Source organism: Erithacus rubecula (assembly GCF_903797595.1).
Source record: "Erithacus rubecula genome assembly, chromosome: 3".
NCBI lineage: Eukaryota > Metazoa > Chordata > Aves > Passeriformes > Muscicapidae > Erithacus > Erithacus rubecula.
In genome coordinates, this window is record NC_136689.1 from 90,498,826 (window position 1) to 90,526,719 (window position 27,894).

Below are 27,894 nucleotides of genomic sequence, written 5' to 3' on the forward strand. Positions count from 1 at the left end.
AGTTAAAGAAAAGGGGCTGGACATACCTGGGAAGGGTGGGTCCTTGGAGAGCTCAGCTGAAGTAGCCCACAGAAGGCTCTGATGCAGGATGTGCCTAGAAATATGGAAAATATTCCTATGAAACCTTGCCCTGCCTTGAGCAGTTTCTGGTGGTGTGCCTCTAAGCAACCATGTTGACCTTCTGTCATGGGTCTTGATGGATTCTTGGTCTGTCTGGTTGTGTCAATCCCAGGAAAACAGGGTGGGTTGCACCTGGAAGACAATATCAGAAATGCACTTAAAGTAGAAAGCAAGTGACTAAACCTTTGAAATCACTTAGAAGAAAATGTTATTGTTTTTCATCCCCTGCAGTTTGGAGGTCCAGTTCAGCAAAATACTCAAGTTTTTGATGTACAGTCCATGTCATCTTAGGAGAGCTTTCAAATTAATTGTCTTTAAGTGGTGTGCTTGGTGGTGTCATGTCTTTCTCGGTACGTAATCTAGATTATGAAATATGGTTTAGATCACTCTGAAAATTGCTGTCTTTGGAAATGAATGAAACTTGCTGTCTAATGCTCTGCAGGATATTAATTAGGTAATCCTAGTGGCACCTACCTTTGAATTTGAACTCTGTTACAGATGCATAGGGACCATGAACAAATTATTGGGACACAGGAAATTGCCATGTTGAATTCTCTGTGTGCATTCAATTACTTCAAGTAAAAGTGAAGCAGCCTGCCCTTTAATTGAGAGAAAAACCACCTGAGATTATAGCAGGAGAGGAGGGATGTGTATATAGTTACCTCACAAGAGCTGACACACAGCAATTCATTACCCCATGGTACCTTCTTGGTCTGTCAAAGCCTTATGGCTCCACTGATATTTTCTTACATTTTGCTCATTAATTCTCTGCATTGAATGGACCATATATTTATTTCTTGAAGTCACTGAGAGTGAAAAGTAAAATGATGACATCTTGCAATTTTGACTGCTGGAAGAATAATTACAAGTGTAGTTATTTAGTTTATGATGAAAGTTGCAACAAAACTGACCTATGTCTACTTTTACAAGATATAATTTCTGTATAGCTTGTGTCTACCAATGCTAGCATGTATTTACTTCTCTGCTTAGCTGCATTCCATTTCTGTCCTGCATTTTTTTTTTTTGCCTATTTTTTTTTTCAGCATCCTGCAAATATAATGCCCCAAAGTAGTCATGGTCACAGCAAGTTCATGTTTAGAAACATTTCAAAATAAAAATTGATGCTGCTGAGTATAAATACTTATAGTAAAACCTTCCAGGCAGAAGATACTGTAATGACACTATCATGCCAAAGCAATGATTATTTTATAAGTGATAAAAGTACCACTCATGTCTAAAAAGTTCCTGATAAACAGAAAGTTGAAACATTCTCAGCCCCCATATCCTACCATATTGTCAAGTTAGCATTGCCATAAATAACACTTCTGGTACACAATTTCATATTAATATTACTTTATGCTTATATCAAGTGCAGGAACGAAGGCAATGAATTAAGGGAACCTTAATTAATTACTGTCAGGAGGAGTGACTGACCATTTACTGGTGAAGAACATGATATTGAATAGTAAACTTTTCTCTTTTACTGTAGTTTATGTTTTTAACAAAATAATCAAGAGAGCAGAAAAAATAATCTGCAAACTTGGATAGAAGCTACAGAGATACCTCAACAGGAGAAAACAAGCAGCAAACACAGAATTATGTGTATGGATGGATCAGCAAGAAGTAGGGCTGAAAAAGGGCTGTCCCACAGGCTGAATACAAGGACTCATCGACCCCATGTGGTTGGAAGGCCACTTCTTTTTATTCAATAATTCAGTATTGTTGAGTCTTGAAAAGGTCATGGGGGTCATGACAAGGTCAGGGGGACCTCGACAGTCTGGAAAGTTGGGCCAACAGGAACATAATGAAGTTCAACAAAAGGAAATGCAGCATCCTAACCTGAGGGGAGAACCACCCATGCATTGGTGCACCCTGAGGGAAGAACCAGCCATGCATTGGTGCACCCTGGGGGAAGAACCACCCATGCATTGGTGCGCCCTGGGGGCATACTGCCTGGGAAGCTACTTTTCAGAGAAGATTCTGGCAATGCTGGTGGACAAAATGATCATGTCAAGTGCTTCTGCAGCAGAAAAGGACAGCAGCATCCTGGGATGCACTGAGCACTGTCAGCAGGCCAGGAGAGCTGATCATTGAGTGAGAACTGAGCACCAGTGATAACACATCTGGAATACTGTGTCCAGTCCCAGATTCCCCAGTACAGAGAGACATGGATGCACAAGAGTGAGTGCAGTGAAGGCCAGGAAAAATGATTAAGGAATTCAGTGAAGTGCTCCAAATATAGTTAAGGAATTGGAGCATCTGGCACAGAAAGAGAGACTGAGAGAGTTGGGACTGTTTAATCTGGAGAAAAGATGGCTCAGGGATATCATATCAATGTGCATAAATAGCTGATGATTGGGAGTAAAGAATATGGAGACAGAGTCTTCTCAGTGGTGTCTAATGAAATGGCAAGAGGGAATGGAACAAGATGAAATAAAGGATACTTCCATTGAACATGAGAAAGTCTTTTTTACTGTGAGAGTGGTGGAACCTCGGAAGTGAAAGGTTAAAGAGTTGTTATATTTTAAGATCCTCAGAAGCCAATGGAACACTGTCCTGAATAACTTGTTCTAGTTGTCCCTGCTTTGGGGGAAGGAGGGTGGGAGATTGGAGGAGGTGAGCTCTTTTCCCACCACAAAGAGCCAATGAATAATAGTGTAAACGAAGGTATAACAGTTGCTTAAGCAAAGTAGTCTGAAAGACACTATAAACTTTAAAAAAACTCTGATGCCACGCTGAAGATACTAAATAAACTGTAGCCTGAATTGTGCAGTTTAGAAAGGGCTTTGCTGAGCATAAATTTAATAAGAAGACAGACTTAAGCAGCACAGAGTTAACTCTATTCTCCTGCTAAAAGATTCTGACACCATGTATCCAGTTCTGTGAAATGCAACTTACTTTATGCATTATGTTTTTGTATGCCTGTTTAGAATCCTAGAGAAACAAATAACTGTGACAAGTGAAGCTCTTGATAAACATGAATAACGAACATACAAAGTGGGTGTTTATTGAAAATTTGATGTAATTTTTAAGTGTTAAGTCAAAATATGTTAAAACATGAGATAATGTCTTCTTGCTGAGTTAATATTTAGCCCATTGAGTAGGTGATTCTTAAATGGTCTTCACTCTAAGGATCAGAACAAGAACAGTTGAAGACTTATTTTGTAAAATAGATGTAAATTGGAGATGAATCTAATGTAGTTGCTATGGGCATGTTTCATGCAATTACAGGGGAAAACATGATTAATAGCAATGAAATTTATGGTTGATTAAAAATAAAATATAGTGCCTAGAGAAAGGCCACAGATAAAGCTAAATGCATTAATATGAAAATAGGCATCTGCAAGTAAAAATCTGTAGCAGTGGTGAGCCTAAATATAGTTCCTCTTAATTGTGGGGAATAAATATTACCTCTGAAGTTGTGGGAAAAAAGAATCTTGTTTGAAGAGAAAGCACATTTGTTCGATGCACAAAAAGACTAATTGCTGCTAGAAATCTGTTCATTTTGCTACTCACACAGTAATGCTCCTAGCAAACACACAAAAGGAGCATTTCAGGCAAATTGAGACAGGCATGGTGCGTGGGCTCAAGGTGACTTGGCACTGCGTGCCTTGTATCACCCCCAGCAGTCAGTCACTACAGCTGAATTCCTGGGCACCATGGTTTTATAGGGCCACAAGAGTGGGGTGCTACAGTCTGCCCTGCATCTTAATGCACTTTTCATTTTCTATCCAGGACACATGCAGAGGAGCTTAGGAACGGAAACCCACTGCTATCTTTAGACACTGGTGGAGGGAGAACATGGGAGTTCCACTATTTGCAAATTAAGTTCATCTGCTTACAGAAATTATGGGAATTCTTTACATTGTTCAGGAGAGGAAGGGTATCAAATACATATTAAGCTGCTATAATGAAACACATAAGAGCCTTCTTCTAGCAACCTCTGAACCTGAAGTGTGTGAGACAGAGTTGGTGATGAAGATAGTGTGCAAATGTGGGTTGAATATAAGCATTGAACTAAAACAACGCTCATAAATGATGTATCCAATCTAGTATGCCATAAATGTACATACTCAACATCTGAAACTGGCCAAACTGAGTAAAATAAAGGGAAATCAGAAATGTGGCCTGAGGCAAGTCTTTAATCTGCTTTAGGAATCTCCCACTAAAGGAGAAAAAGAGCTAAAGCAACCAGGCACCCTAACATTTTGCCATATTTACATCTGTTTAAATTATGTCTTATTGCCACAATTTAAAAAAAAATCCTGATATTTTTACAACTCTTCACATTGCTTTTACCTAAAGCAGTTGAGGCAAACTGCATCAAGAATAAAACTAAACTTTTCATACATATTTTCATACATAACGAAGGAAAGTGTAGAGGACAAAGAGGAGAAGTCAGGGAAGTTTGGAAGAGTATCACATGTTCAGACCTCACATAACAGATGTAACTCTTGGAAAGACTGAAATTGTATCAGAGCTGAGTTCAATCCACTGATGTTACATGAAGTCAAACATCCCAGTAGATTATTTACAGAATGGACAAAATACTGTATTCCCTATTCAGGAAGTTTGTAGTAAATACAGACACAGATGGGAATCCACAAACACTTAAATTATAATTAAATTATTAAATTAAATTATAACTGCCATACCAGCTTGTAGCAGAATATAAATAAGGGGGGGGGGTGTAATTCAGATATGCCATGTAATATATATGTCATGTAAACATCTAAATTCCTCTGCGTTACAGTAAAGTTTTGAAAGAAATCAAAATATGCTTTTTCCTTGTTATTTGTTCTTTTCAGTTTCTGTCATTGCAGCTTTGTTAGAGCACAGTCCAAACCTTCCAGTATGGCATTTTTGGTACTTTCCTACACATACATTTCAGTAAATGGGCTTCAGTCCAAATTTTGATTCCTTTCTCTTTTGTTGTTCGAAACAATTGACATCAAACTGAAACATGAAAGAGAGAAGAAAAGGTTGTTTTCTCTACATGAAGAACCACAGCAGTGTTTTACATTTTCCATATGAATACAATTATTGTTTGTCTCTTGCTTGCACACTGCATCCTACATTTGGATTTTGGCAGGTAAAGTGATGCTTGCTGAGCTCACTGATGCTTTGTCCAATTCTGAGCGGCACTGTAGGCTTTGTTATTGTCCACTAGATACTTCCCCTCCCCCATAGCTACTTAAAGGCTTTTTAAGATCAGTTTTCTGGAGTTCATCTGGCATTTTCAGGCCCCTGTTAGGAGGCCACTGCACTGCTGGGGCGTGCTGTGAGCTGCGAGAGGCACCGTGCTCTTGCACACACACAGCAGCAGAAGTGCTTTCTGTTTATACTCCTCCACATGTTATCTAGAATCTCATTTCAAACACATTAATGCTAAAATAAGACTTCCAACTACTACTTCTATTTATACACTTTAAGCTTTCTCAATCCTAGTTTTACTGGCAAAAAAAAAAAGTTTATAGATAACATACCTCAGGCAAGGCTTCTAATGCTTCGTTTAAGAAACATTAGTAACTGTGATCTGTGGAAATTGCTGAGATAAATGGTTGCTTTTTAAACATAGCTTCTTTCTATCCAATTTGGATATCAAAGACTCAAACACTGGTAATATATCTGAAGCGTTTGAAAAAAGAAACAGTTATTGATGAAGAGGCTGAGTTCACACTGTTTAAAGCCTGATCTGTCCAGAATAACAATTTAAACTAAAGGTTTAGTAAATAAGGATGGGGGAGTCAGTGCTGTAATTACAGTGCTGCAATCACAGGGGACCCTGTAACTGAGTCAGTTTCCCTATGTATAAGCAGATGAACATTACTTGGTTTAATCTTCTGACTCCTCTTGCACCACCTGCTTGAGCATCACTTCTGAATCTTCCTCCACTGCCCTGCTTTCCCTGTTTCATCCTGCATAACCTATTCAAGCCCCCTCACTTCAGAATGGCTCTCTTGCTGTTTGAAGCACGTGGCACAAACCCAGCAGCACATTTTGGGTGAGGACTCTGAGCTACTGGTTAAAAGTGGACAGTTTCTGCTCTGACAGCTTGACAAACCTGGTAACACATTTTGATGGTGAACTGGAAAATGACTTCTCAGAAAATCCCACTAGCAGTCAAAATATATAATGGAGCAACAATCATTATCGTCTTTAATGAAAGACAGTAGTTCAGTCATGGAAACCATGGCATTCAAAGAGAAGTGAAGTATTTAGTTTAGTGAATTCCACCTTGGAAAATACTTTTGTAAATCTGGAGGAGTTTTTCATGTACTTGAAAGTAAACATTTGCATCTTTTCTGATCCAGGGAATATAACATTCAGGACAGTTGGTCCACTGTCAATTACAGGTTTTTCATGAGACCTAGAGCAAATGAAATTGTTCAGTCTAATCTTTGGTTGTCTAGTAAAGAAAAATAATGTTTGAGTGTTTGAGGACACTTTGCTTCAGTGATGATGACGAAGTGTTCTGAATCTGTGGCAAGCATCTACATTAGTCTCCTTTTGCTAAGTAGTAGCAAAATCCAGGCTTTGGAGTTGAATTTTTCATATGAAACAGAAATTAGCTACAAGTCATTCATCTAATGTAATTTATGTATTGAAAGATTGTGCAGAAGTTCCTCTTCTGTAAATAGTATTAGGACAATGGTCATAAGGGTAATGTCCTGTCCTGCAACCAACCATCACCCAAGTAACATTTAGTTGTCCTCAGTCTCTTTCTCTGTCCTTGAGAGAAACAAGAGTGAGGCCAGGCAAAATTCAGAAATAACTATCACAATTGGAACTGTTTGAGTTTCGCCATCTTTTTGCTCATTATTACTCCCTCCTCAGCTGAGACAGATGTATCAAGTCTGTTAAATCACTGCCTTGAACATTTCAGGAAAAGACCAGCTGTGCTGTCCTAACTCCTAGCTGTAATTGGACAATTAACCCCAATATGTAAGTGGGCCAAAACTTATAAAAGTGTGAAAACTCATGACCCATCATCCATCATGGGTATAGCCTCAGCCAGGCTCTTGTACTGCCCAAAGTGTATTTTTGAAGGCCTTTTAATAAATACCTACTTTATTCCTTTAACACTGTCTAGCCTCTGTTCCAGGCAGCCTCTCAAGGCATCAATGACAATTCATGGCATCCAGGTGATTTGAAATGACAAGAATGAGGGGCATACCCAGATTGTTTCATTAAATCAACTGTATGGCCAATAGTCTTCTGTTGAAGGGTCATTAAAATACCTGTGGCCAGAAGAAGAGGAGTGGGTGCTACAGTGATTTCTACAACAATTGCTCTTTTCACACCTGGGAAAGTCCTAACCAAAAGCTGCATACTGCTTGATTAGAAAAAACAAATGAGACTGAGCAGCCCTCTCCTTTCCTATGATTCCTTTCTCTTCATTATGCTTTCTGTTGGGGTTGTGTAATACAAGGGAACTTCAAGGATGCTGATGCCATCCAGAAAGAAAAATAAAATTATCTGGTAATAGTTAATTACTTTTTGGCAAAATGTTCTCCAAAGCCATATCCTGTTTGTTTACACATCTTTAACCTCCAGTGTACCTTAAATTCTTCTATAATAGCTTTAACTTTAGATGCACTGTACCAATTAATAATCCCCTTTTTTGTTTTTAGTTCAAAACAATTATTTTCATATAATATTTTTAATGATTATGACAATATAATGGCCTTTGTAGAGAGTGCTAAAATGTTAATTGTAAACATAAAATCTATTTTGCTATATAAATTCTCTTGTAGAATCAAATTACTGACCTTTTTCTCATTTAATCCTATTTTCAGAGCTGCCTTACAGCATTTGACAGTGGAAATTACAAACTTTCTAAGAGCCAAGTCAATTGTTTTCTTGGTTTTTATCACCTTAAATTGTTACCTGGAGGGAACAAAATCAAATGAAATCAAAATTAGCTGAAACAAAAATCAAAAGTGACTTGTTTTATAGGCCCATTTTCCCACATTACTTCAGATGTTGTCTGTTATGTTCATACCACAAATAATCAGGAGAAAAACACTTGGAGGGTCACATAGGTCAATAAACACCTGGGTTATGAAGTTTTGCCCTGCTGCCTGTATTATGTTGATAAAATTACTTTAGTCAGGAGAAAGAAATATAAAGTACAAAATACAAGTGGTAAATTTTCCCATCTTGACATATGGAAGATTTGCATGTGTAATTTACATCGGCATAAATCTCAATTTATCAAAATGGAATTCTATCCAAAATTCCGAGAGGAAAAGAAACGTGGGATGTGTGTTTTGGGGTCTGTCTCCACCTGAGAGTGGGTGTAGGGTCCTCTGTCCATCAGGATGAGACCATTCCAGAGTTCTTTACCCTTGTCCAAGCAAGTTGTTTGAGGGCACTGTTTCTTTCTGCTATGGAAGCAATTTTAATCTGCTCTAAATGCAGATCAGCAAAATCCCCCAGCTACACAAATTCTTATAGCCACACTCTTCCCCAAATTCTTCTGTTTATCTCTCAAGCTTTCACAAATATTTGAAATTCCTGGAGAAATCTGTCCCCACCTGCACCCATTAGCAGATTCACTAAAAGAATATTTAATGAGAAAGTACAGTGTTGTCTGTGTTATCAGGAGCAGCATGCTTTGCTTGCTTTATTTCATGTGGCAGATAACTGCCTTTGTGATAAGTCAGTCTTGGTATTTTTGTTGCTGCTCTTTGCATGGCTTTTTTGTTTTCTTGTGATGTTGCTAAACATTTTACTTGAATAAAGATTGGGCTGCTTGTTGGATTTTTGAAAACTTTCTGTATTAAAAAGCAAAATTGCTTTGGGGAAATTTTGTTTTCTTTTTTTTTTTTACAAGGAAAATTCCTGTTGACTTCAAATCAGGGCTTCAGGGGTTAGTTGTCCAAGAAAAATGAATGTATGATCACAGGAGGAGATTTCTGACACCTTCCTTGGCTAGGGGCACTCATCATGTATTGGAATGGAGTGCTGCCTAGAATGGATCCAGGAAAATAGGTATTAGTATATGAACACCAGCTATTGTGCAACCCAAGTGCAATAACATTATTCAGTATGATTAAGTGACAATATTTTGTCCAGAGGAGAGAAAGCAAAAATTAGTAGATGTGATACAAAGAAAAAAATAGTCCTGCATTAACTAAAATTGTATTTTGTGGTGACAAAATTACCACAAGGTATCTGCCATAGACACTCAATTCTAATGCTTACTCCAATAATTTTTTTTTTTTTTTTTTTTTTTTTTTTTACTTGAAGCAGATAGGATAATTTTTCAAACAACTTTACCTGTCAGCCTGAAATGAAAACTACCAGAGACTTGGTACTCACCATACCACAGGTAATGAAATATCCCCAGCGAGGCATCATATCTGTGATCATCGTATGCATCCTCCCAAATAGGAATAACAAAACCCCAACACTGATATTTTAGTCTATATTTTGGGAAATTAGGTGGTAGATAGTTACCAAGAGATGCAATAATATCCTCAAGAAATCATCATCTGGTGTTTGTTAGGTAGGTCAGCTTCCAGTGTAGGCAGTTGCTGTCTGATCTAGCCACTTCTCATCCTACATTCCAAGTAAGCCACCTCATCTGTACTTATCTGGCCACTTTCTCAGTTTTCACACAGTCAGACAAGCTCATAAAACTGTCCTAAACACCTTTTCCACATCCTTCAGCTATTCTATGCAGGTGGTGCCATATCAGAGTTTCATCACTGTTGGCCATGGTGGATTTGCTCTGTACTTCCTACATTCTTTTAACCTTTCCCTGGAACTCTGCAGGTGTGTGTTACATCCAGCAGCCTGCAGGGACTCTCTCCATGGAGAAGAAAGGCCCAAAGAACCTTTTGCTCTCCAGTGCTCTGAACTGTCAGAACTGCAGGGAGCTGGGTGGGTGCAGCCTCTGTTCCACGGAAGGAGTTTGTGAGATTTGTGTTTTTAAGCTGCCCTTCAGGACACAATCAGGGCTGTGTGTTCTGGTTGAATCAGTGGATTGCTCTCTCCAAGTTGTTCTCAGTGCCCTTATTTACACTCTGCAAGTGACTGGTCTTGGTGATGCCTTCCACATGGTACCTTTGGTAGACATCTCTTGCCTTCTTCAGTATCCCCTGCTCTTTTGTTAATGTTCACCCCAACAAAAACTCAGCTTTCATTTCATGTGTGTTAAAAGCTGTGGCAGCCTAAAAAAGAAGGAGAGATTTTTCTGTGTTTGGAGGCCTCTTTATTCTCCTTTATTGCAGTCAGGTTTGCAGGTCATGGCAGGTTTGGCAAAGCCTGTGAGTCCAAGGGGTGATTCTGCACACTCTCCACAGCATGTCTGTCAATGGCCCCAGCATCACTGGCCTGCTGATAAACCAGCTCTTCTGGAACCAGTCTCATTTCTGAACACAAATCTCATTTCTGACCCCTGCGTTCCTGCCTTAATGTTTCCAAATAGGCATTTTGGAAAGAATGAATGGCATGGACAGAATTACTGTAGGACATTTGTAGACACAGTCATCCTGACTGATGATGTGACACCTGATCTGCCTTAGAGTGCCTTGAGTTTATTTCTAAGATTGGATCTTGCATGACATGTCCATTTTTTGCTGTGTAAATTTAAAATTAAAATATTGGAATATATATCACTATTCCAAGTTACGCTCTTAAGTCTGCCTTCAGGCACCTAAATAAATGGCCAGGTTTTTAAATAATTAAGTACTTGCAGCTGCCATCAAAGTCAACAGAAAGGCTGTATCAAGGAACAGGCAGCGAACTTTGAGACAGAAAATAAAAAGAAAAAAAAAATTTAACCTGTGCAGAAAGAAGATATAGAAAAAGTACCCTTAACATGGATTCTGCTAAATAAGGAACTCACTGTTGATCTCTCCACTAGTTGGCAGGCACAGCAATGCAGTCAGCTATCCTGTGGGTGCATCCCTGGCTGCTCCCAAATCTCTGCTGAGACATCCTACAACTGTGTGCCAGCCCTGCACTGAGCAGATGCACGAGCATTAGCAATTAGATCAATGGAACCTGCAGGGGAGCTGGGGCATAAAGCATTTCACTGGAACAGAGTAAACACCTGGCAAACAGGGATACCAAGGTTAAGTGTATTTCCAGGACTGCATTCATCTTTCTGTTTCTTTAAAAAACCCCAAACAACTAGAAATCAGTTCTGAATGCATAGCTGGCAGATTTTTCCCATCCCTTCAAGATCCTGTTCCTGAGGATTATGCAACTGTACAAGTGCCTGCAGCAGATGCTTGGAACATTCTCACTCTTTGATGGATTGCATGGGTCACTTCAAATTTAGGGACAAAAGGACCTTACAGATCATATTTACAGTATATTTAATGTTCCTGTTTCAATAGTGGCCAATGCTAAAGGTCAGCAAGGATTGAACTCTCTGTTATGTAGTAGTGCATGCTAGATTTTTCCTCTCAGAACTATGTTTCAGAAAAGTGTCATTATGCATCACCAATTTTGGTTGGCTTACAAGATAAGGAGAATTTTTACAGTTTTTACTTTTGCTTTCTGCCTGTGCATCCCACATATAACAACCTTGTAACATTTATTTTGGGGCAAACTTGTTCATTCAGAAAATCAAGAAATGAGTCACTCAGCTCCCATTCCAAGTGAACATTTCACTCCATGTATATCCAGATTCAAAATTTCATTTTCCACCTTCTGAACATTATCTGAGGTATTAACATGCTTTCCTAGACTCCTTCTACTCTTTCACTTTTCTGTAGCTGCTGGAGAGACTTTTGTTGAAGCTTTTTTTGTACTGGGGCAAAATGCTGTCAACAGAGTGCAAAAGCATGTTTAATGGCCTCTAGCTGGCTGCAGATGCCCACATTTCTGAATAGTACTCAACATCAGAAAACCGAGCGTACTATTAATTAAAGCTTTCTTTTCAAATGATGCCAAAATAGAATATTTTCTAAAAAGACCTCACTTTTCCTCCAACATGAAGTAAGATGAAAGACATTTACTCTGTGATTTCATTTGCATTCTCTGAAGTGACTCTCTGAAATGTGCTGTGGCAATAAAGAAAGCACTTGTTGCTGAAAAGCAAAAACAAAGTATTGCTTGTCAGTCTTTATACAGTGTATCTGCAAATGTGAGTCTTGCATGTGAAAAATTACTGGTGGTGTAAAATTGGACATGGAAGGCCACACATTTACAGGTTAGAAAATTCTAAAAGGAATTGGTTTTCCCAACCACACTAAATTTTCCCATACCAAATATCTATTTCAAGGTTATTATACAACAATATGCTAACAATTATATTTAGCATGTGAAACATGTATAGACAGTAGTGGAGAGAGATAAAGCAACTGTTTTTTTTTCCAATTAAAAAAAAACCCACTTGTTTTACAATGCAGAAATAAGTTTAACAGTAATTCATTTCATATCCCTCTAATGATGCAAAAAATGCCCTCTCCACATTTTTATTTCATTTTATGTGTATAGATATATGTATTTCAATGGAAAAAAAAGGAAAAGAGAATTTAAATAAAGCATAAATGATCAGTGAAATGTACAGGCATTGCTTATTGTCAGAGCCAGCAAGTACATGCTCAGGGTTACACCAGTGGGTTCCAAGTTGTGTGGAAGCTGTGCTTGTCCCAGTTCACCAAATTGGAAAACAAGCTGGTAATTGCCTTCCCCCACAACTTCCAGGCCACATACTGTGCTTTCATTTCCACAAAGACAAAGCTGAAAGGACAGAAATGCAACAGATTGCCCAGAGAGGTTGTAGACTCCCCTTCACAGGAGAAATTCAAGAGCTGTCTGGACACGATCCTGTGCCATGTGCTCTGGGGTGACCCTGCCAGGGCAGGGAGGCTGGACCAGAGCAGCCACTGTGGACCAGCCACTTGGTCATTTTGTGAATAGGAATTGTGTCTCAGCCCACACAGAGCTAGGATGAGACTGCAGCATAAGGTGGGCCCCACCACCTGGGGATATAACACAACATACATGCAGCACTTTGGGCTTCAGAAAGCTCTCAGGGCAAGAAGAGACTGTGCTCCTCTTGGAAAACCCCTTCCAGCTCCAGCAGTTCAGGAAAAGGGTAAACAGCTCTATGCAAAACCCAGCAATGTGCTGGCATTCTGGCAAAGCTTTGTCCAGCCCAAATCTCTATCTGCCTGCTCTTGCCTGCCTGCATGAGGAGAATACACAATGTGTCAGCAGGATCTGCATCTCCTCTTTTACCATGTGGATACCTGGTACCCCCTGTCCTCATTAAGTTACTATGCATTAGCAGGACACTAGGGGTGTCCTTCCTTCCCAGCATTCTCTATGTCCTGTTTTAAATCATTAAGCCTCCTTGTCCTTGCTTAAGGACTTTTATAATGTAGGCATATACTTCTGCTAAATTTTAAAACTCCTTTAAAAAAGCAAGTTTTGCTGTGAGAAGTCAAATTAATGACGCTTGAATTATGATGACTTGCGCAACTGCATCTTCAGGGACCTAACAGACTCAAAGCTTTTTTCCATGCTAAGATTATTCATAATAGGGCTTTCCCATTTCTACTGTAGACTTTTTAATGTTTAAGAAGTTTATAACCATCCTTTGCCTTACTGGAAAAATATTTCCACAAAAATAGTGCAAGACGGGAACAGGTTGTCCAGAGAAGCTGTGAAGTATCAGTTCACAGAGATGTTGTGCTTTGCACTGGAAAAGTTCCTGAGCAAGCCTAGATAGCCCATTGTGAAAAGGGTTTTGTGCAAATGGTCTACAGGGTTCATTTCCAACCTAAATTACTCCACATTTTTACACAAGCAATGGAGTTTTGTTCATATGTCCCCTTCTATTTTTGTGGCACTGTTATACTGCATTTATCTGCCACTGAATCAGGTTGAATTTGGCAAAAGGGACTCAAAGGTAACAAGAAGACAACATACATCATGACTACATAATTCTTATTGCCTTGCAAAGGTAGGCTGCACATGAAAAGCAGTTTTGTCTGAATAACAGGTTCAAAAATTGCTGATGTACAAAACATAAGTTACATATATGGTTTTAAAATTTAATTTTGGGCTTTGAATTTAATCAATTCTCTATATAGATTTTTAATTACCATATTAATGAATTTAGCATCTATATTAATATGTTAACTGATATTTCTGCTTAGAGTGACAAAATATCAAATTCTCAGACAAATTCTGACCTCTGCAACACTGATTACATTGCTGAATTAATATCAAACTAAATAAGAGTAGAATTTATCCCAGTGATTCAGAGGAGTTATTTTGGCCATTTCAGTACAGATTTATAAGAAAATTTTATCTTAAGAAATAAAACTGTATCTATGTAATGAAGATACTTGTGCCTAAGAAGACAGAAAATAAACCATAGCAGGGTTTTTTTTATGTAGTCAAATAATTTGTTGTCCTATTTTACAAAAACTTCAACTGCATTTTGTTGCTTCCTATTTTTTATAATTTCTTTCATCAGATACAGGATATACAATATTAGAGAAGGCTGTGGGGCACACAAAGGCTAATTCATTTGTGGAACATCACTGATGTCATGACCCACAGGAGTGAAGGCTGAGGAAACTTGGGACATAAAATATGTTAAGCCTGCCCAGAACAAAAAGATTGCAGGAACATTTCAAGTGTTACTAGTTTATTAATCTAAAAATCCCACAAAATTGCACAACAGATTAGGTTTTCCAAATCAGTGAGATTTGTGATGATGCAGAAAGTGAGAACACATATCTTTAATGTAACTTGGGAAATTAATGTACTTGCAAAACAATGATTATTTTGTAAATGTCTCAATTCTTTCTACAATAGAAACAAACCAGTCTCTGCTAGCATGGTGAATGATGCATTGGTGTCATCTGGTGGATGTCTGACATAATATCCATGCTAAATAAAGCCAGAACCAGTCAAAAATCATATTTTGGGAAGCATTGCACCCTTTTCTTTACAATTTTCTCCATCCTTGCAAAGGAAACACTAGAAATAAAGTGTTTCTAAATCAAGCCCTTAAGATTCCTTTCCATGCTATTCTAAAGATCCTAGATTTGTTGAGACTTGCTGACATGTCTCTATCTCCAGAAGGATAAAGCAAAAGCAATTATTGTTTTATAACTTCATGCATAATTTAGAGAAAAGTGAAGATTTTTGAGAAAGGTGTTTGCACCAGTTTTCTTAAAATGGTATAAATTGGCCTGCGTCCAAATGCATTAATTTCTGAATCTATTCCAGGTAAAATCGCACATGGGTTTAGTGTTATCAAATAGTCCTACAGGAAACTGCAAGTTGGGTATCCAATTCAGCACCACAGCACACTCTGAAGGTATCTTGTCTAAGCACCCAATGTAATAGCATAATCCAGAGTTATGACAAAACAAACCTGGACCTGGAGCATGGCCCTAGCTTGCCTGTGCTTACTACAGCTCCCTATGAATAGAGGCAGATTTACTCTCTTTGCAGGAACCCACCTTTGGGGAGAGCTGGTGCACTTGCTGCTGTTGATTGCCCCACCTCGAGCTGTTGACAGCACCCAATAACATTCTTGTCTCCCTGCCAGCAGTTGCAGGTGGATGGTGGATGGTAGGGATGCAGAGAAACCATCATTTGGGGAGTTGTGCACCTTTAATGTCACTTTTACTCCACCTGTGGCACGGAGTTTCTGCACTGATGGCCAGGATCCAAGTTCTTCTCAGACTTCTAGGTGCACTGCAAACAGAAATATTTGTACACTGTCTTGTGTACAAGTGTTGCTCAGGATAACTGAGAGGACCATCAAAAGGAGACCAGTGGTGCTCATTTATTGCAGGGTTTATATTCCTGTACTAGATGACAGCCCCCCCTGTATTTTGGCAGTTCATGGGATTCTCATGCTCAGATGCCAGACTTATATTCATAATATATAATAGTCTGTTTGCACTAAAACAAGCAATATTTGCCTGGCATTTCTGGTGGTAGGTGGGTGTTGGGCTTTATGTCTGGTTCTGCTCTGTGTTTGGGAAAATCAAGTCACTGCTATGCAGGAGGATGTATGTGGAAATATGAAAAATATGTCTAAATTTCTGGAGTGCCTTCTGATGACCAAAAACTATGGAGGAAGAATGGGAAAGAAATTATTCAGTCACAGTTGACTAAGATGGTGGGGAAAACTGTAAATTCTTAAAAGAAGAGATTCACTGGCATGAGGCTGAAGTATGTGCCCTTTAAAAGGGATCCAAAATTCCTAGAAAACTGGCACCTTGGTCATTATGCAGCATATCCCTGTAGTGTCCTTCAGATCCAGCTGCAGCTACTTAGAGCAACACTGACTCTTGATAATGAAATCCCAGAGTGGATGTGTGAGAGGCAAGGGGACAGTAAGCAAGTCTCATACCCAAAGCATAAATATTCTTTTTTTCCAAAGCAAAATTGTAATGTTGCACAGAAATTCCCTTGGATAATTTTAGAGGTTCCACCCATAAGGATGAGAAATTCAACTCTGTCCTCTGTCTCTAGCCAGGGAGGGAATTTTGTAGCTCTGTGAAAATCCCTGTTGTAGCTAAGCTGACTGCCTGCAGCTGCCTTGGGTGGTTAGCAAAAGGGAAAGTAGGTTAATTCTACTTTGTACTGCACAGAGTAAGGTACACTGAATCTTACCTTTTGTAAAGAATAAATAATATAATCCCCATTTCTTCTCAGCATGTTGAAAATCTATAGAAAAAAAATAAAATTCCTACTTTGGTGTTTGTGTAATGCCTTGTTGGTGACTAAGGCACGCTATGATGACACAAACAATTAAGGTAATTCTATTTTCTTTACTTAAGGAATCACTGATAGATATTAGGACTCATAAAAATCTATGATGGGTAATAAAGGAAATGTGTTGTCTGCCAGATTTAGAGTAAATTCAGTAGAAAATAAACATACTATTAGAAAATATGTAACTGCAAAGGAAAATTCTTTTCTTGCTATTTCCCTCCATACTTGAAAACTTTATCTTTGATCTACTGCTCCACCCTGGATCAAAAATACCCCATAGAACAAACCTAAAAACAGTGTCAGAGAACTAAACCACCCCAATTGTTAGTTAAAGAAATTGAAAATGTAAGTCAAAAGTAGGTCAGCTTGAACCAACTGACACAACTTCTAAGGTCAGGAAAAGCTTCAGTCATAGTTTGTGTGCCTTTGCTAAGGAAATTATTACACAGTAATGTCTTGGGGCTGTGTGTTTGCTGGTGCTGCCAAGACAAGTAATTTCTGTGTGTGCTGTGAGGAGCATTCCTTCTCTATCATATGACTGGGAGATAGACATAATGCTCCACTGTAACAGCACTGACTCATCCTGTGCTTTATGCCAACACTTAATGTCATTCATGCTTAATAAAACTGCAGGCTTCTGCTTTTCCACCCACTTTTTGTTATTTTTCTTGAAACCTACCACAGCACAAAAGAAGTTATGGCAGCTTGATATAAAAATGCTTATTTTATATTCTCCATTCAAATATATTTGACAGTATTCCTGAGAAAAAGTTCTCTGAACAGCCACACACAGATGGCCAGCACACAGCTGAGTGACTGCAGCACTCTTTTCAGAGGAATAGGTATATCTGGCAATCTGATTGTCTGGTCTTTTTGTTTGATTTGCAAAGTTCATTTGGAAATCACAAATTCACGTGAGACAAAATTCCCTCCAAAACCCCTCCAGCTCAGATCAGCAAACTGACCTACTTCTGGTTTCCTCAGCTCAAACCCACCTTTACACCAGCTGCCATGCTTCCTTTGAATGACTGATGTGAAGAGGGTCTGTTAAATATTGCAGGTAAAAACCTGATTAAAAAAATATTAAATCAAACATGTTTTCCTGCAACGCTGTAAGCCCAAACACAACAGCAGCAGGGTGGGAGCTAATGAGAAATTCCATGCTGATGCACCTCAGTCCCCAGCTCCAAGATGTACTGGAGGGAGGCAAATGCCAGCTCTTAATGCCACCTCTTAATGCCACATGATGCTTTGCCCTACACACGTGTCCAGAAGGATTTCACTCCGTTTGAGCAGCAAGCAGCTGTAATTCCAGCTCTCTGCCCTCTCAGCAGAAGCAATGAGGAAATAGAATGGGCCTGAGGATTGCATGGCTCCCAGAGCAGCCAGGATAGGTGGGCTGTGGTGGCTTTCTTCATGCTGTGCTGCCAACACACCTGAACAGCCACAGGAAATCCAGTGGCAAAATCCTGGAAATTGCAGTAGAGCGTGCAGTTTTCATGGACTGTGAGAATATAACATCTAGTGAAATTAGAGGTGTGCTGCATTTGGTTTTTATTGAAGTAAAAGAGATTGGAGTAAAAAAAATGTATTTTGCTGCTGTGTTCAGTTCCTGAAGTTCTATGCCCCAGCAGGGATATTGGAAATACAGGAGATTTGGTGCACTTTGCTTTCTCCCAAATGGAACAAAATTATCATTCAAAAATATCTGTAGCAGTTCCAGGAATAAACTGTCTCTCTTATTGATTTAGCAATACCAAGGCAGTAGAAAATTCTCAGTTCTATATAGAGGGAATTGTCCCAGTTTTCATTGTAGCAACAGAACTGAATAGCCAGTTCCAGTAAAATATTATTTTATTAAAACCACTATAATTGCACTTTAACTCTTTGTGTGTTTCAGTACTTCTCCTCTTTCCAGCTTAAAAAAAAAGAAAAAAAAAGTTGCATCATTCAATATTAGTTCTTCAGTAAAATTAGTAAACTGGCTTCTCTGTGTAGTATCAGCTTGATTAACAGCTATCATACTCAAATCTCAAATGCATGACCTCCTTGCTCAGGGAACCTTTTAGGGAGAATGTGGAGTGTGAATATAGATGTGATAATGAGTGGGTGAGTCACACATTTGTGCCTTTTTCTACCTCAATTATAGTATTTTTCCTCCTTTTTTCACAATTAAAAAAAAAACAAACAAACAAACAAACAAACTGAAAGGCTCTGAACAACTAAGGATTTTTCACTGCTGGCTTTTAAGATATACAAAGGATTCTGCCAGAACATGTGATCATTACAGAATATTCCCACAAGAAACAGGACTATGTAGCTTTAAAGCCTTCTATATTTAATAAATTTGTTTTGGGCTCTCTTGTGGAAACTGTCAGAAGAAAAAGAAGAGACAGCATGTGTGTAATATATAGTTTGATCATTTAAACATGGTGAAAAATGGTATCTGTTCTCTGTAGATAGAAGCACATTTTCAGCTAAAACAAACCTGTCTTCTGCTTTTTGTTTGATGCAGAGAGGAGTGCTGTTCTGATGAGAATAGAGTACTTTAAATAAGGGAAGTTACTCTTCATGGCTCTGACAGGCACTTCTCTGCCTGAATAGATCACTAAACCCTTATGTGGTTCAATTTTATTATTTGTAAAGCAATTCTTATTTATTTCAGAAGGATATACTCAAACTAAATAAACTAGGATTTGAAAAAGCATATTTAGATCTCCAATAAAAATACTGTAAACATGGGACACATTGTCTGTTTGGAAAAATAAGCTGAAAAGAAAAATGAAAGTAAGGAAAAGTTTTTAAAGGGAGATTATAAATTTTCTATTAGATTTTTCTACTTATTCCTGGCTTATTTTCGTCAGTGTAGCCTGGTAATAAAAACCAAAGCTAGGTGTTGCCACAGGAAGGAATGACACATGCTGTTTCCTCCTCCCTAGCACCCTTACAGTATTTGGTGCTGCTGACAGGTACCTCAGGGTTTTGGAGCAGAAATTATTCAGAACTCCAAATGTTTCACAGGGTCATACTTGGCACTTGCTGTTCAGCTGTTCCCATGCAAAGGGGCTCTGTTCCAGCCCTATTGGCAGAGGCACAGTCAGCAGCAAGGTGTGGAGCCTGAGCTTGGGTTGGGTCCCAGCACTGCTCCGGCTGGTGGGACACAGGGAGAGCAGGAAGGAGATGGACAGAGCTGTTCCACAAGGACTGGGGTGTCTCTGGCAGAGAGGGCTGGTGCCTCTCAGAGACACCAACTCTCCTGGAGGAATCTGAGGCCCAGGGTTTCAGTTCAGGTGTCCTATGGTGTAGCTGTTTGGCTTTCCCTGACGAAATGGTGTCTGAGCTGCATCATTCACTACTTTGCCTTAGGCCCCATGTCCTACTGCCATGAGCGTATTTAAAGGATGCCTGTCTCCTTTCCAGCTATCACATAAGGTAGCAGACATACACATCTGTTGTAGATACACATCCAGATTTATTTTCAGGTGTCTCATTTCAAGGCTTTCTTTTTTTTGCTCAGAATTCTTCAACTTGAATGGTGCTCCATGTGAAGCACCCATGCTGCATTCAGCTCATTACCCTCAGGGCCAAATAAGAGATGGCACCTGGCATACTGAAGAAAGAAAGCTATGTGCAAAGGAGTCACCATACTGGAAAGAAGCACTTGAAACCAAATGGCTGAATTATGTCCCTGTGGGCTGATGTTCTAGATAGGGTCACAGAAGAGAAAAAAGTAAAACTTTGTCCTACCTCAGATTTACTGAGACTAGACTAGGATTACTCAAGTGCACAACTGTTTGTTCAAAAGCACTGCATGCCATTAAAATGCTACTAAATTTTTGAAGACTTGTTTTTGCTCATAGAAACAAGTATTCTCTACCTAGTATCTTAAAGTAGAAAAAAAATGCATCACCACAAGCAGTTTTATATTAGCTGTAGGTATTGTTAATTCTATCTAGTAGTAGGAGTCCATGTAAGTATTTTGAGGACAAGCTACATTGCTGACTGGCAATCTGAGCAATCTATACTATGACTGGTGGGAAATTTCCAAGTGATCAAACCTCACTTTTGTAACTATGGCTGACATCATCTATGGGAGTGATTGCTGGATGAACTCACCAAGAGGTGAAGCTCTCCTTGCCTAGCCAGTGACGGCAACTGCTGCCTGAAAAGCCCCTTTTATTCCTTGCTGGTATGCTAATCCCAGTTTATTTTCTTAGCTAGTCATCCTGACTCACAGCATCAAGGTCTCTGTCCTGGTTTGAAGGACAGTTATCTGCCAGTAAAGGCAGAAGCTTCTCTTTGAAATGGAGAATGTAAACTCCCTCCCTCCAAATTATTATAAATTTGAAATTAAGGGGCTCTCGGGCAAAGATATAGGAATTAGGAATAACAGTACTTTACTAAGAAAATTAAAATAGAAATACAGTATTACAAAGAACAATCCCAATCCTGACAGACTCAGAATGCAACCTGACACCCTGTCAGTCAGGGTGTTGGTAGCAGTCCCATTAAATGGTGGCTACAGTCCTCCTGCAGTGGCAGGTGTGGTTCAGTTGAAGAAGTGATCCTGTAGAAGGGTGCAGATTTCCTCTGAAGGTCCGGGGATGATGTAGAAAGGTCCAGTTTTCCTCTGGAATCCAGTGGAAAGAAGGTACCTTGCTGTTCAAAATCTCAGTTTTTATCTAGGTAGGAAAGGCTTGGCTCCTCCCCCTGGCTGGAGCATCTCCCAGTGGGATGATGTAATTTTATCAGTCATGCAGTGGGACTGAATGGCCCAGCAGCAGATGATATCTTCCTGGAGGGAGAATGGGTTGTGGAGAAGATAAAGATGATTGCCCCACCTGGTTTTAAAGATGGCCCATTAGCAGAGAGTATGTGCCATGGAGATAAGGAATCACTGCCCCACCCGGCTTCAACAGATGGTGATAGAACACTCATTTCTGGCCACATCAACCCAACACAGTCTCACACAGATGACCTAGGAAAGAAAGACGGGAAAAAAATAGGCAGAACTGAAAGATATGCAAAGTTCTCTCCTGTCCTGTCAGAACAACTGATTTTATCATAGATTTATAGAATTTACAGAATCATAAAATCATAGAACACCCTGGATTGGAAGGGACCTTAAATATCATCTAGTTCCAACCCTCCTGCCTTGGGCAGGAACACCTTCTACTAGACCAGGTTCCTCAGGGTCTCATCCAGCCTGGCCTTGAACACTTTCAGGGGGCATTTACAACCTGTCTGTGCAATCTGTTACTGTGTCTTACCACCCTCAGAGTACAGCATTTCCCCCTAATATCTAGTCTAAAGCTACTTTCTTTCAGTTTAACATCATTACTCCCCATCATATCACTCCATGACCTTGTAAAAAATTCCTCAACCTTCTGGAAGGTGCTATCTGGTCTCCCCAGAGCCTTCTCTTCTCCAGGCTGAACAACCACGGCTGTCTCAGTCTGTCTTCATAGGAGACATGCTCCAGACCTTTGATCATCTTCATGGCCTCCTCTGGACTCAAACAGGTCAATGTTTTGGGGCCCCTGGAGTTGGATGTGGCATTCCAGGTGGGGTCTCACCAGAGCAGAGCAGAGGGGCAGAATTTCCCCCCCTGCCCTGCTGGCCACTCTGCTTTTGACGCAGCTCACAATAGGTTTCACTTTCTGGGCTGTGTGTGCACACTGCCAGGTTGTGCTGAGCTTCTTATCAGCCAACACCCCAAAGTCCTACTCCTCAGGGCTTCTTTCAACCCATTTTCCACTGTCTCTTTAGCATACAATTCCCATTAGCCACTGTAGGATTAGCAGAATATAAAGTTGCAGCATGAGCCATCAATTATTTGCAAATATTCCAAGCCATTTAGTGCTACTGAATATCTCTTACATATTTATATGCTGTCTAAAATGTTATATATCATTACTTACATTCTTTAGTATGTCTCCAGATCTAAAGTTGTATAAGTGTTGTTCCACTGCAAAGTAGGAGGGAGCAGTGCATAATTTCTTCAGGGATCCACTCATCAATTAATAGGTTATGGTAACATATGCTGCATAACAGAGACCAAAGTACCTCATCCAGCAATTTACTTTGTTTGAGTTGGCATGGATTTTCAAGGAAGACCTAGTTCAGACTTTATCCCTCCCTGCACAAGTGATTTTATCAATGAATTAACCTCAGCAATCATAATTTGTGCTGTGCTTCTAGCGAGCATTTGCCTAATGTGTGTTTCCATGCACTGGAACACATGACCTCTTGTTTGCTGTTTACTTGGGCTTTTCTTCCTAAATAAAAAACTACCTTCAAAAACCCTTTACAGCACAGGAGCTCAAACAGCTTGCAATTCACCTCACAACCTTCTTAATGGCATTTGCAACAAAAGCATGAAGAATTGCAGTTTGCTTTCTCAGAGCAACCTACAGAAAGTGGACACAGCTGGGGTGTGCAGGGCTACCCTTAGCTGGGGCAATGGGATTGTACTGCCAGAAAAAAGCCCAGAGGTGCCACTTACCAAACTCCCAGGGCTCCCTCTGGCCCAGAAACATGAATTTTGCACCAAAAACAAAGGCAGAAGAGTCTGAGTCGTGTATGTCTCGTCCTACTGTGGGCTCCACACCTTTTCAAGAGATGTACCTGGGCCCAGAAGCTCAGAAGTATTACAGCTGTCTTGGCATCCTCTTGGCTACTGAAACACACATTTTTTGGAGAAGGGATATTGCCCTACTTTGTGCTGGTTTGACTCAACGAGTGCTCAGGGGAGAACAAGCAGCCATACTGCATCTTCTTCCAAAAGCTGCACAGCAGGAGAGTTATTTTTTCCCTTTGGGCCAAATATGAACAAAAGTGTGGAAATTGTAACCTTTCATATATTCTTAATAGTGCTGAATATATTCTCACCCACTATGTATGTGTTCCATTTTTATGCAAATATAATAGTTGTGATAGCATGGTACAACCCAAAGTTTATTTGAGGGCAAGTTTATGAAAGAAATGCTTTTTTTTCCTCTGGGTAAGGAGGAGCCCTATAGCAGCCAAAAATTTCCAGAGATGAAGTGTCTTAGCTCATTTACCTAGAACATAATGCATTTATATTTTTGAAGCCCAGAGCACAAAGCACATTGTGTTTTGAGCAAATTTCATAGCTCAGCTAAAGTATGTGCTCCCTACATTTTGTGCAGCTCAAATGCATTTTTCAAAGGAAAAATGCCATATAAAAAACTGTCCTTTCTATAATTTTAGGTGATTTGTGTGGAATTCTTTAACCTAATTCTCCCCTGGGTAATTTTGACAATGGAAAAGTGTATGCCTGTACTATTTACAGCAGTTTGGTCTGTGATGAGAGAACAAAAAGTGTAGTATAATTAGAGGCACGTTGAGCCACGTTATTTAGTAGATGAAGAGTTGTGACAACAAGGTAGAGTTATCCCTAGACCTTTTTTATTCAATGGAAGATAATATGTAATCTTGAAAATCAAGTAAACATGCCAGAAAACTATCAGCCAAATCTTGGTAAGAGTTGTACTATTGCAATTTCATGGTTCAAAGATTTTGGTTGGGATGTTTGTGTTTCTCCTCAATCTAAACCATATTAGTGATCTATTTTCAAGTCAAGTGAAACATTCCTTAGCTCACAAGACCTTTTTCTTCTTGATAAGAGAATTTAATAATGAAGAAACAGGATAATTTTCTGATGTTTGGTTTGTTTATTACTTTTCTTGGTCTGGAAAGGCTAATAAAATGATAATTTTATAAAGATATTATACAAAAATTATTTAGTATTTCATTGCATGTTCAGAGTTGCATATGACCACTGATGAGTCATCCATGTTTTGGTATTATGGTAAATTTGATTTAATCTTTCTAAAGCTATCCCTGATAAAAAGACATCTGCTTCTCTTCACTGTTCTGACATTTTATCTTGAATATATCCATTCATGGTAGACATTTACAGTTTCATATTCCTGTAATAGTCATTGGGAATTCAAAGGAATGCCCTTGCTTGCCCAAAAGGCAGGATTTAGTGAAAACTATGTGATGGATCAGAATTAGCCATTCACTTTTAGACCTTTGACTTCAGTGGGCTGAATTTGAAGCAAAAACTGTTCTTTCTTAACTCCTTTCATTTTGTGGCTAAATCAAAGCCAGAATTTTTTAAAGCCATGTAGAAACAAAAACAGAGGGCTTTGCATAAGCTTTGAACAAAGATGCACGTGAGGAGGAGAAAAGTGAGGCTTAGTATGGTGAAAGAGCAACAACAATCAGAAAGGTGAGCATCAAGGAAGGTGTCTTTTCCCAGATCAGGGAGGTGATGACATCTGAGAAAATACGTGTCTAGGAGATAAGAAGACTTAAGAATTAGCATTAGCAGCAAAATAAGTTGTCAAAAAAATAATTGTAATTTACCCCAAATAATTAAAATGGATTAGGTAAATCTTAAAAAAATGTTTGGGAGAAGAGGCCTTGTAGAATAAGAAGATAACCATCACAGCATTGCATGAAACATTCAGGACATTGAGTTATTGGCCTTTTTACTGAATTAAGATAAAAAAGGACTCTTTCTGTAATCCTGATTTTGTTACCATCTTACTCATAGAGTAATTTGAACAATAATTCAGCAACTTGAATGATGCAGCTTAACATACAATGAGCTTACCCTTTCTTCTGTTTAAATGTTAGTATGTGATAATTGATAGTTGTCCACCTTACACCTTGCTGTACATGATAATGAGTAGTCCTTACCACAGATTTTTGGATGTCAAAACCATAGTATAGGAAATCACAACCAATAATAAAAGTTAGATTGCACTGGGCTACTGTCAATACAGTTCTGAGTAGCAACCACATCTGTAGCAACCACTGTTTTTTACTTTAATGGCATTCAAATCTCCTCTTCCAACTCACTGAAGGGATGTTAAGAAAGGAAGTATAAATAAAAAATCTCATTCTTACCAAAAATATCAGTAAAACATTTTTGAGGCTCAGGGCTCAAATTGAGGGGGAGGCTATTTTCTTTGCTTCAAAAGAAAGTAGCTAGATTCTAATCTTGTTTCCACTGAAGTAACAGACTTCATCATGCAAAACAGGGAGAGAGAAATTCACTTTGTTTAATAGCTGTGGTTTCAGCTCTTCATGCTTCTGTTTCCTTAGAGACTTACATGCTTGTAGATAGGCATACATTTTCTGATAAACACATCTTATTCTACTTCCTTTGCTTTCAGAGGCTGAGGTTTAAAAAGTGTTTGTGCATTCCTTCATATTTTGTCTTCCTTCAAGTGCTAATGAAAAAAGCAGGGCTGCTGCAATATCATATGCAGGATAAAAACAATAAAACTCTGACTTGGGATGTTCCTCACTAGTTACCTTGCCAAAATAAATCGATTGGCTATGATTATAACAGATCAAAACATATATTGGGAAACAAACTGTACACTCAACTGCTACCAAATATTGGTGTTGTTGTCACAAGTGTTATTACACCATGGTCTTTTTCTTAATTTCTATATGTGTGGCAATAATTATACAACAAGCATTGCCAAACAAACATGGTATCTGTAATGTTTTTAATGTGCTGTGGTAGGATAACAAGGTTGATATCCTTGGTCTGGTAGATTGTGTCAAGAACCTGCAAGATTTATCTTTCCAGCATGTCTGTATAAATCTATTATCAAATCACCTCAAAATCTTCAACAAATTTAACCTCCCAGAGCCTTTGTGAAATAGAAATCTTTCTTAATTATCACTTTATATTTGGAAGTATGCATCACAAACAAGACCACAAGCAAGAAAAAGCATAAGACCAATCTTATTAAAGCTGCTAAAATGTACCTGCATTCAGGAGCACATAAATTAGGTTTAGATGCTTAAGTCCTCCTGAAATCACAGAACCCAATAACTACAGCATCCCTCTGACTCAAAGCAGACCCAGGAATGATTCATAGTCATCAAACTACCCTCTTGGGAAATGCTGTGGATCTGATCAGGATGAATCTTGCTTCTTTTTACCTTGTTGAAGCTAGTTCTGTCTAATAATTGCCAAAAAGCACCTACTCTACAGCATGGCAGTTATGTTACTGCAGCATAGTGGGAACTGGCACCTGCCCAGAGGATGGAATTGTTCTGAATGAGACCTTTTCTTTAGGTCTTTCTTTCATTAATAATCTTGAGAAGATCACATTGTGGAAGTTCATTCTGATAGCCTGTTCATTGAGTAGCAATCTTAGATTTAGGCAATTGTTTAAAGGGTGCAGAATAGGGAAATAAATCAGCATTGGTGTCAGTTTGTTTTATTTCAATAATGGTCACCATGGAAACAAAGTCACTGACCTATTTCTTTTCATACATACAAGTAAACACCAGGGTTTCCAATTTTCATACACACCATCCTTCATGCCAACAATTTACCTTACAGAAAGCCCATAACCTACTATCTTATTGAAACCCACAGCTTTTCCTAATGGGCTTTTTTACTTTTTGCCAATTTCCTTCACCGGGAAAGCAATGAAAACTTAGTATTGTCATAATTCCAGACCTGTTCTAGTTTCACTACACCTACACTTGCACATAGGTGCAGTGACTGTAAACCAGCAATCTAATAGGTGTGTGATTGGATGTGCTTCAGCAGTCACATCTGACTCATCAGATTAATTTCAGATTACTTCATTCTGCATGTTTTGAAAATACAGTGTTACTACACAAGAACATCTTTCTAATGACAAGCTAGCTGCCATTGTATGACCATCTTCTGCTTCCAGTGGAGGAGGCCTCTCCTCTTACCTCTCCACCCTGGCACCTTTAAACAAATTATTACTGCTGACCTGGCTTGTGCCCTATTGCTCAGAACCTGTGGGTTAATTCTTGAATTTTTGTATTTGCATAATTGACATTGATTTATTTTAACCTGAATAAGCTGTAGGGGTCAAGTACTCACAGGTAACATGATGAACCAGATGACACTCAGAGTGAGTGTGTACATGTAAGCACAACATGCTCCTACTTGCCTAAGGAAGAAGATAATGGAGTTTGCAAGGAATGCTGCAAAACCATGAGACTGGAGTGCCACTTCTC